Source organism: Megascapheus bottae, chromosome 17, assembly GCF_031878675.1.
Source record: "Megascapheus bottae isolate mThoBot1 chromosome 17, mThoBot2.hap1, whole genome shotgun sequence".
NCBI lineage: Eukaryota > Metazoa > Chordata > Mammalia > Rodentia > Geomyidae > Megascapheus > Megascapheus bottae.
The window spans coordinates 37,851,154-37,861,628 of NC_143525.1; the positions used below are offsets into that span (position 1 = coordinate 37,851,154).

A 10,475-nucleotide genomic window follows, 5' to 3' on the forward strand; every position below is an offset into this window, starting at 1 on the left:
ATGTAGGTAAAAATGAGCAGACTAGAAATTGTAACTTTTGGGGATCTTTTAGAACAAGCAAAGAGAAACAGAAGGAAAAGGAGCTATTTTGGGCCACTTGGTTCTTTTGTGATTTTGGCTTTGGGTCAAAGGCACTTACTTCAGGACACTACTTTCTGGAAAATTTCTCTCCTTCTACCTATAGGTAGAAGGGTAAGGTACCCTCAGGGGCAATTGAATTGAACCCACTTTCGGATAGGGGTCAATAAAACGAAGCAAGCATGATATCTAGCTAGAGGCAACAAACCTGTTTTCTCTTTAGCAAAGCCCGTCTTTCATCTAGGGCATGTATTCTGCTTTACACAGCATTTTTCTTAGCTGGAGCCCAGGTAACCAGTCCAGTTCCTGCCTGTGCTTTTTTTTTTTTTTTGCCAGTCCTGGGGCTGGAACTCAGGGCCTGGGCACTGTCCCTGAGCTTTTGCTCAAGGCTAGTTCTCTACCACTTGAGTCATAGTGCCACTTCTGGCTTTTTTGTTGTCGTTTGTTTATATGGGACTGTGGAATCGTTCCACAAGCACTCTACCACTAAGCCACATTCCCAGCCCTCATGCCTGTGTTTTTACAACCATCTTTGAGTGTTTGGAGTGGGTTAGACTGGGGTGGGACAGGAAGGAGTGGGGAGAGACATGATATAATGCAGATGACATAGTGGAAAGACCCCAGGCTTTGGCACCAGACATGCTTCGGTTCAGATCTTGTCCCTGTTTCTTCCATCTCTCTGAGCTGTTGCTTCTTATGTGAGAAGTGATGGGATAAGAGCTGCCTAGCAGATCACTGTAAGGATTGGCTGTGTGAGGGATCCCAAGCATGCTGTAGGGGACCCGTCTGCATTTGTTCCTTTCCTTTTCTCTGTCTCTCCACCTGGTGCAGAGAAGGGGTGTGTATTTTGAAGCCTGGGTGACCTTGTAAGAGCCTGGCTTGGCTATAGATGGATGGTATATTTGTGTACAAGGGCCTTAATGTCTGAAGTCCACCTTGTGAACTGTGTCTCACCATAGGTACACTGGGAAGAGCCAGGGTGAGGATGGGCCCACGTTACAAGTGGAGTGTTGTGCAGTGAGCATTAGTATGCCTGGTGCCTGGTAAAGACTGGAAGTGATTTCCTTGCATGCAAATGTCCTCTGCAATCTTCCTTTGTGGATGGATGGAATGATTCACAGATACTCATCCATCAAGGGAGGACAGAGTTTTACAAAAGCCATGTGCTCACATGAAAGGTACTGAGAGGCTCCACAGAATATTAACTAAGATATCTGCTTCCATAGCCTGTCTCCACAAAGGGCTGTTTGTGGCTTCCACCCAGGTTGGTATGCCGGTGATGTATCAAACTGTGGCTTTGTGCAAGGCTGAACCTTGGCCACGAATGGACACTAGTTCTGGCTGAGCTATGAAGCTTCTAAGATACATCCTGGGTGACAAAACACTGTTATTCTAGGAAGTGGAGCTCCTATCAGTTCCTTTTTAAGAACATTGATTAAAAGGAACCTAGAATCTCACATTTATCCTAACCCTGAGAGTGCTTTTTTACATTTATCTCCAGCTTAGGTAAAGTGTTTCCTTTTAGAATTGTTCTAAGCACCCTGAGAACATGGAAAGTTTTTCTGGAAACATGGGGAGGGCTGAATATTCCATGTGCTGAAGAGCTAGGACCTTCTGCTCATATTGCCAATTATCTGGAAGAGTCCTATGCACCCCTTCTCCACCACCTGTATGGGAAGGGTGGAGATAGGGAAAGGCTTCCACCAAATTTCTGCCTACGTCAAACAACTGGTAAGTGAATTCCAGGATTCGGAGTCAGACCTACACAAGTTTAAGACTTGGCTCTGGCACTGTTTACTTCAAGCAGATGCTTTTTGAACCTCAGCACTGTCATCTGGAAAACGGGAGAGAGAGGAGAGTTACCATTTCAAGAGGTTTTTAGGCTACAGTGTAGTGTTGGCTCACAGTCTAGTTGGGGCAAAGCAGCTGTTCGGCAGTGCCTTTCTTTCTTTCTTTCTTTCTTTCTTTCTTTCTTTCTTTCTTTCTTTCTTTCTTTCTTTCTTTCTTTCCTGCCATTGCCCCCTCAGAAGGACAAGTTGATTCTCTGTGGGAATACTGAGTTCCTTCAAGCATAGAATAATTGCACATAGCTACCTGGCCTGTACCAGTCTCTAGGCTATTTGTAGGCAGTATGATCTCAGAACTGTCTATTCCAAACAAAGCAAGGTATATAGGAAAGGGAGGCTGTACCTTTCTCCCTGTCTTTTCTTGCCCCAGGCATTTTATTTTGTAGTTGTGGCTATAGAAGGTGAACCTTATTTCTTTCTCAGAGTGCAGGTGACATATGCTGGGCATTGAAGGCTTCTGGTGTGGAGCTGGCTGCATTGTGACTGGCAGGGGTCTCAGTAATGTATGGTGAGCTGTCAGATGATCCTCATTCCTGTTTACTTCTTTTTGCCCTCTCATCTCCATTGTGCTCACCACGTCACTTTGTCTGTCCTTCCCACTTATGGTTGATTAGTGGGGCAACCCACAGATTCAGGCTTATCACCTTTATGTATAACTTCTGTCAATATTTAACCTGAGTCTCAGTTTCCTCATCTGTAAGATAAGGCTAATGCCTATCTCTTCATTCTTCATGTGTTCACACACATATTTATAAACTTCATCAAATTTACAAGCAATTAAAGGATAAGCAAGATGCTATATTCTTTTTTTTTTTGCCAGTCCTGGGCTTGGGCTCAGGGTCTGAGCACTGTCCTTGAACTTTCTCAAGGCTAGAGCTCTACCACTTGAGCCTCAGCACCACTTCCAGCTTTTTTCTATGTATGTGGTACCGAGGAATCGAACCCGGGTCTTTGTGCATGCTAGGCAAGCACTCTACCACTATGCCAAACTCCCGGCAAGATGCTATATTCTTATTACTAGGAAATACCAGGGCTCTGTTAGACATTCCGTTGGATATGTTCTTTATGGCCAGGGTTTGCCGGGATAGCCCAGGATCTACAGGAACAGTTTTTATGTAACACAGTTTTGTGTGTAACAAATGACCACACGGGGTGATTGAAACCATGTACATCCACTGTCTCCCACTTGCTGTGTACCTGGAGTCCAGGAGATCTGAGCTGCACCCTCATTTCAGTGTCTCTCACAAAGCTTCAGTGAAGGTGTCTGTTAGGGTTGCATCTCATTTAAAGTCTCTGTGGGGAAGGGTATGCTTCTGAGCTCATGTGGAAGTTAGGGGATGCAGTACCCTGTGGGCTGTTGGCTGGATGGAGACTGCTCTTCATTTCTTGCTACATGAGTCCTTCTAACACAGAAGTCTGCTCTGTTAAAGCCAACAATATAAAAGCCACAGTCTTATGTAGCTTAATCACAAGGTCACAGTCTATCACTTCCTGCATATTCTACTGGTTAGAAGTGGCTACTGAGCCAACTTGCCCTCATGAGTGTAGGTATCAAGAGTCAGGGGGTAGAGCTGGGCCCTGGTGGCTTACGCCTGTAATCTTAGCTACACAGGAGGCTGAGATCTGAGGATTGCATTTCAAAGCCAGTCTTTGCACTAAAGGCTGTAAGATTCTTATCTCCAATTAACCATCAGAAAACTGGAAGCGGCACTGTGGCTCAAGGAGTAGAGAGCTAGCCTTGAGCTGAAGAGCTCACGAACAGTGACTAGGCCCAGGGTTCAAGCCCCACTACAGACGAAAAAAAAAAAGAGTCAGGGGTAGCAGGGGCTATTCTGAGAGTTTCTGTCACTAAGTGTATGACTTGGACAGTAGCTTATCGCTTCTCAGCTGCAACAATAGATGATAATGAGAACATCTTCTTTCTATGTTGTCATCATTAAATCAACAGAAATCAAATAGTAGCTAGCAAATTATAGGTCTTATATAAATATTTGCTTCTATTATTAGGCCAGGGTCTGACATATAGTGAAAGCACTATCAACACTGGATGAATGAGCTGAATGGATTTGTATCTTAGGGACCATGCTTTGCAAAAGGCTGGCCTGCTCTTAGCAATGCTGGAAGGACTAGACACAGCAGCTCTGTGAGGTGCCAGCATAAGGGTACTCTGACACATGCTAGGTCCCCGTCAAGGTCGCTTCCCTTCCTAATTGCAGAGTCAGATTTAGGCCTCAGAGAGGTCAGTCCAGCTTCCTCCTCGGTTCATTTCCTTTCTCTGTCTCTTCATCTCTCCTTCTCTCACTCCCTCCTCCATCAATGGTAATTTTCTCGGAACAGTGACTGGGATGAGGCTGTGAACAGTTAAATGCTTCCCAGTGGCTCTGGATGAGATTGGTGATGACAATTAAGGATGCTTCAGAGGCCTCAACAACCATGGAAATGAAGTGGATGGGAAAAATAGAATAAAGGGCTACAGAAATAAGAAAAAGAACCAGAAAGGAACATTTTAAAGGGAAATGCTTTCTTTTTTTTGGGGGGGGGGGTCTCTGTATCCAAGAATTTTAACAATCACTTTAAACAGAAACACTGCTTCATGTGTTTTCTTACTACTTAGCTACTCCTAGCCATTATATTCAAAGTGGCTATTCATTCCCAGTCTTCTCTGCTGTTGGTTGCTGGCCATCTCCTTTTAAGCAAATTTAAATTGATTTGCTTTCTGATTTTCATGATACTCCTAGAGTGAACAGAAACAATGAACACTGATGCTCTGGATTTGCAAATGGCTTGCGCATGCATTTCATTTTGAATCTTATATAACAACCTTGTGTGGTAATTGTCTTCAATTAGGGCAGAGTGCACTTGGGTGGCTGAAGTGAAGAGACCTAGATCAGAGCCAACATTAGTAGTTTATCACACCATCCTACTCCATCCAGGCCAGTGCATTCCTTGGCTTCCTGCTCTGTCATCCCCAGTGGGTGGGCACTAACAGAAGGCTCTTTCCTGAGATGTGTTGCTTCTACTCAAGTATCCCTGAATCCACCTGGGGAACAGGGAACATCCTGATTTTTAAAAATTTGGATAGATAAGTATTATTTTATATGGTTAAAGGCAAATAGGCATTGTGCCTTTGTGTTCCTTCCCTAAGCATATCCTCTTTTGCTCTCACTGTGTGAGTGCCTAGAGGAACATCTTTAGTTGTGAGGAAGGCTGCCCACACTCTTCAAGCCTCACAAGACGTCCTTATGCTTTTACTTGCCTTCCTACAAACAGCATGGAAATACCAGAGGCCAGGCAGGAGAGCAGGGAAAGCTTAGCTTGCTGGGGAAGCTCTCTGATATCTGTTGGCTTCTACTCCTCATGTTGGCTTTTTGGCAGAGCAGGCTGGGTATGTGGCTCTGAAGTGAGTCACAGGTAGCCGTGTTCAGGGATGAAGGCCACTCTTGCCCAGTTCCCAGAACGGGTCAACAGCCACAGCCTGGGAAGATATTTTTCCTTTGCCGTGTGGGAGGGCCTCTCTGGTTTTCTTCTTGGAGATGCATTGGATTCAGTGATCTGGTGAGACCTTTCTCTCATGTCCATATTGGTTCTGTATAGTAGTTTTCAGGCAGGGGTGTTTATCACCTCTCCTTTACATTCCCTGTGGACATTTAGCAATGTGTGGCAACAGACTGAGTCCTCTCAACCTTGTGGAGAGATTGCCACTGACAAGAAGTGGCTGGGGTGTAAGAGATTACACAGGACAATCTCTTACAATAGACTGTCCAATGGGAAGGCCCTGGATGGCAAGGTTGACCAATTCTGCCTTGTCTTCTTTTTCAGTGGCCCTGGCTTCCAGGTGAGAGTTAGAGGGAGGTTCGGTGCCAGTGTTGACACCTCCTCAGCCATGGGCTTTGGGTTGTCTCCTGGATACCACAGTAATCTTCTATGCTCCCCTTACCTAGCCTTTCCTCTTTTGTTTTAAGAAGGGAGAAGTGTCTTTTCCCATGGGTCTTATGCTTGGCCTGCTCTTGGCCTTGGCTGCGTGGCTATGGTAGGGAGTTCACGTGCTACTATTTGGGGAGAGTCATATTTTTTTACAGCAACATAACCCATTTTACCTTTATAGTAATTGTTTTGGAATAAGAAGTAATCATCCAGGACTGACCAACTTGCTTTTCTAAGCGCTCCTTTCTCACTCCTAGCAAATTGCTTTGAGAATTGAACAAAGCCCGACTCAATCATGCAGGATATCTATTCCAAAGGATGGCAGGGAAGTAAATCTCTGTTAAGCCAGCCCCAGTCAGGCCTCCTCCACCTTCCCCCCACCTCCCGCCCCCCGCCGGCCCCCAGGGATCACATGGTGAACAGAGGCTTCATTCTACCTGCTACTTGTCTGGCAGGTGGGTGCCTTAAGCCTGGGGCTTGACCATGGGAGCACATAGAAAACATGTAGCAATAGAGTATGTTATTAAAGAGTTTTCTATCCTTAGGGCTGATGTCGAGGCTGCTGCTGCACATGTGCTTGCTAAACTTAATTTATGGAAGTCTTTCCCTGACTGATGTTCTGTCGAATGCTAAGCAGATATTGATTGAGAAAGTAGTCAAATAAGTTGGGGAACTCATGTTCTTTATTGCAGGACTTCTTAAGGTGTTTGCGCTGTTAACCAGCTATATAAATTGTCCAGAGGAGGATACAGCATTTCCTAAATTTGTTTCTATGGAGTGCCCCTTGGGCACGAATGCTCTACTGAAAAGGACTTTGGAATGTTGAAACAGGAGAGCCTTTTCTTTCCCCTCACTTCTTCCCTGTCCTTTCTCCCTGCTCCCCCCTAACTCTTTACCTCCCCCTCTCTTCCCTGGATTGACCCCTCCACTGATAAAACGTCAGAATGTTGTTCTGAAGACTTCTCCCATGAAGTGGTATTTTGAGGGGCAGTGGTTCGATGGAAACCACGGGCTTTCTCACACAAGGACTCAAGAAGCACTGCTTTCTTTCTCTGCTTCTATCTCATTCGCTCTGGAAGCTCAGTCTTGCTTACCCATCATTAGAGGTCAATATGAACATCGCATCCTTGGAAAAGCTTTGCTTGAACCTTGGCCCAGAAGATATTTTACTACCACATCCTTGGTCTGCTATTTACTAGTTTCATGACCACAGTGGTTGAGTTGTTATCATGAGATGGAGAGAGACTGAAAGGAAGGATATGGTAGCTATTCAGTGCCCATCAGATGACAGGAAGCTTAGAAGCAACTGACAAACCTAGTTCATATTAAAAGCTTTCACCCTGGGCACGATTAGAATCCCAACAGCGTCCCAAGCTGTGAATTGCCCTGTCTTTTGGTGTAGGAAAGGAGTCCAGGATACAAGTCAGAAGCCTCGGGTTCCAGGCTACTTTGCAAATGGAGTCTTAGAGCCTGAAGTCTATGATTATGTATGTGATTGAGTTGTAACACACTGATCTTGAGTCAATTATTTCTGTTTCTATGATCTCCCCCAAAAGGCTATTATAGAGACTGCTGCCACCTTGGCTGTTAATTATGTGATTGGGAGTCAAAATGAATGGATGTAACATGAGCCAACATCCCTCCAGCACTGTTAGGTTTATGAATCAAGTCTCAGAGCAGCCCTGGAAAGCTATCGTCTCTAGGTGATGCCAGGCCACAGCCCTTCTGTTCATTCTTTCATTTGTTTCAACAGATACTGATTGAGCCTGACCTTGAGCCAAGCTCCATCTGTGCTGGGTTCTGGGGAAACAGAAATGAATAAGATTGAAACCATATCCTATGAGGATTAGCCTCAGTTTATCAAAATAGAAACATCAACCTCCCTCTCTGGTTCTCCAAATCTGTACCCGGAACAATCATGTTTCTTAAAACTATTCACTAGCCAAAGTGGTGGCAGCTATTCTAATTCATTTATGTTGCTTTTTGACACTGAAGTTCAGCTTTCTATATCACAAATAATTTTAGTGAACTGTGTCTCTCCTTCCCTCCAGGACCCACCTTGTTCCACAGAGTGGGAGCTTTTGCTCTCATGCTTTTTGCTCTGGGAAGTGCTGCAATGAAAATTCTGGTCTCCCCCTCTTCCTCTTGTTTTTATCCATCAGAGGACTTGTTTAGTTCTGTTTTATTGATGGGCACAGTGTGTGATACAAGAGACTTAACTGTTAAAGACTTGGTTGCTAGTTTGTTGCTTTGTTGGGATATGGTGGAACTTTTGGAGATGTCGCCCACTGGAGGAATTTAGGTTAATGGAGATGTGCCTTTGAAGGGAGATATTGGTATCCTGGCTCCCCCCTCTGCCCTGTCTCTGTCTCTGTGATCTGTCTCTGTTTCTCTGTCTGCTTCCTGGCCACCGTGAGGTGACAGCTTCCTCCATTTCATGCTTCTGGCATGATATTCTGTGATGCCACAGTACAAAGGTAAGGAGTTAACTGATGATGAATTGAAAGCTTTGAAATTGTGAGCCAATGTAAGCCAGGTACAGCATCCTCACAAACCTGTGAGTCATGGTTTAGATTTCCAGAGGGAGTAGGAGGTCTCCACTTTGGCCTCATTCCAGTCTGCCTTTGCCATTCCAACTTCATCAGAAGGTTGTACCTTTTGGGGGAATAAGTATCATATACTAATTCTCCTGGTTGTGTATCTGTTGGCTGAACTGGGGTGGAAGAAGGGTATCTGTATTCTTTTTTTTTCTCTTTACAGAAATACTCTTTTTTTATTGTAATTAGTAAAAGGGTTACATGATATTTGCCAGATAGAAGGTGCATTAATTCACATACATTGGAAGGGTATCTGTATTCTATCTCTGACCTTACCCCAGACCTTTACATTTAGAAGCAGAGGAGAAAAAGGGCTTGTTTAAAGTCATGAGGACTTGGCCTTGTGCTCACCTCTTCACCTTCTTATAGGCAAGACATCACCATTTGGTGCTCTGTTTGCTGAAAAGAGCTGTTTGGACACAGAGGTAAGCATACGGACTCCAGATGCAAAGAGAGGTCTCCAAATCTTCCTCCTCCTCCTCCTCCTCTTCTTTTTTTAATTAAAGAATTTAACATTGATTTTTACATAGTATTTCAAATGATGTGTTTAACAAACAAGTATTCAAGAATCTTTCTCTTATTCCTCTGCTTCTTCCTCTTCTGCTTCCTCCTCCTCTCTTCTTGTTCTTCTTCTGCTTCTTCCTCTTCTGCTTCCTCCTCTTCTCTTCTTGCTCCTCCTCCTCCTCCTCCTCCTCCTCCTCCTCCTCCTTCTTCTTCTTCTTCCTCCTTCTCCTTCTCCTTCTTGCACTAGGGGTTGAAATCAAGGCCTCACATTTGCTAGGCAGACACTCTACTACTTGATTCATTCCTCTAGCCCTGTTTTGTGCTGCTTATTTTTGAGATAAGGTCTTGCTTCCTGCTGTAACGTGGTTGCTTACTTTTTAAAACATCTTGTCACTACTCAGATTACAAGCTTATGTAACTGTGACCAGTTTTCCCTGTGTAGAGATGAATGAAGTCTTAGGGACTTTTCTGCTTTGGCTTTTCTGTTGCCTGTCATGTAGCTTGGGATGACAGGTGCATGCTAGTGTACGTAGCTATGAACTGAAAAAGAGGTCTCATGCAGTTTCATGCCTGGGCTGGCCTCAAACTGAGATTCCCTTCATTTTCAGCCTCCCAAGTAGCTAAGTAAGGTTACAGATGTGAACAACTAGTGCCTGGCTGGAATCCAAACTTTCAGTCTTCCACTGCATCTCAGCTCCTTTGTGTGGGGATACTTTCCTTATGGTATTTTGATAGGGACAAAATGAAATCATCCACATAAAGTGAGCATCTTAGTGCCTGGAACATGGCATTTTCTCAGTCAATGCTACTTGTTTTCATCTCATACAAATGAAGCAATAAGAAAGCTTTCAAGCTAGAAAACTCTGTACCGATGGAGGCGATCATGTTCGTCTTCTCACTCCTTGATTGTTGCACGCTCATCTTCCTTTCCGTCTACTTCATAATTACATTGTCTGATTTAGAATGTGATTACATTAATGCTAGATCATGTTGCTCCAAATTAAACTCCAGAACTGATTGGTCACTGTGTTAATGCTTATTTCATTGCACTGGTTCATCTTCCTTCTCAATTTACCTGTTGCCATTTGGAACATCTATCTATCGGTTCATTATGGTGCCAACTGGTAACATGGGAGTGTTCGACCCAACAGAAATACACAACCGAGGGCAGCTAAAGTCACATATGAAAAGGCAGTGATTAAGCTTGGTTTCTACTTGCTCTGTTTCTTCATGTATCTTTACAATATGATTCTGGCTTTGATCAATGACTGAGGCTGGAGAAATTATAGTTGAAGTCAACCTATACTACAGTGCACAGTTGAGGAGCTAGTCTACTTAAATCATCTTTAGAACCATAACCACAACAGTCTATATTTTTGTCTTTGAAGAGCAACAAAAATTATTTTTTTTCTGTATTTTTACCATATAAAGTATTTGAAAAACACAAATTGAGTTTTTATAAATTCCTGGTTCTCAACTTTAATCTGAACTCCAGCATATCATCTGTACATTGAAAAATGGTAAT

At 43.9% G+C, this 10,475-nt stretch overlaps 1 pseudogene; it reads left to right on the forward strand.

The window, feature by feature from the left end:
* Positions 1-9,821: 9,821 nt before the first annotated feature.
* On the forward strand, positions 9,822-10,222 carry LOC150051873 (protein cornichon homolog 4 pseudogene; annotated as a pseudogene).
* Positions 10,223-10,475: the final 253 nt, after the last annotated feature.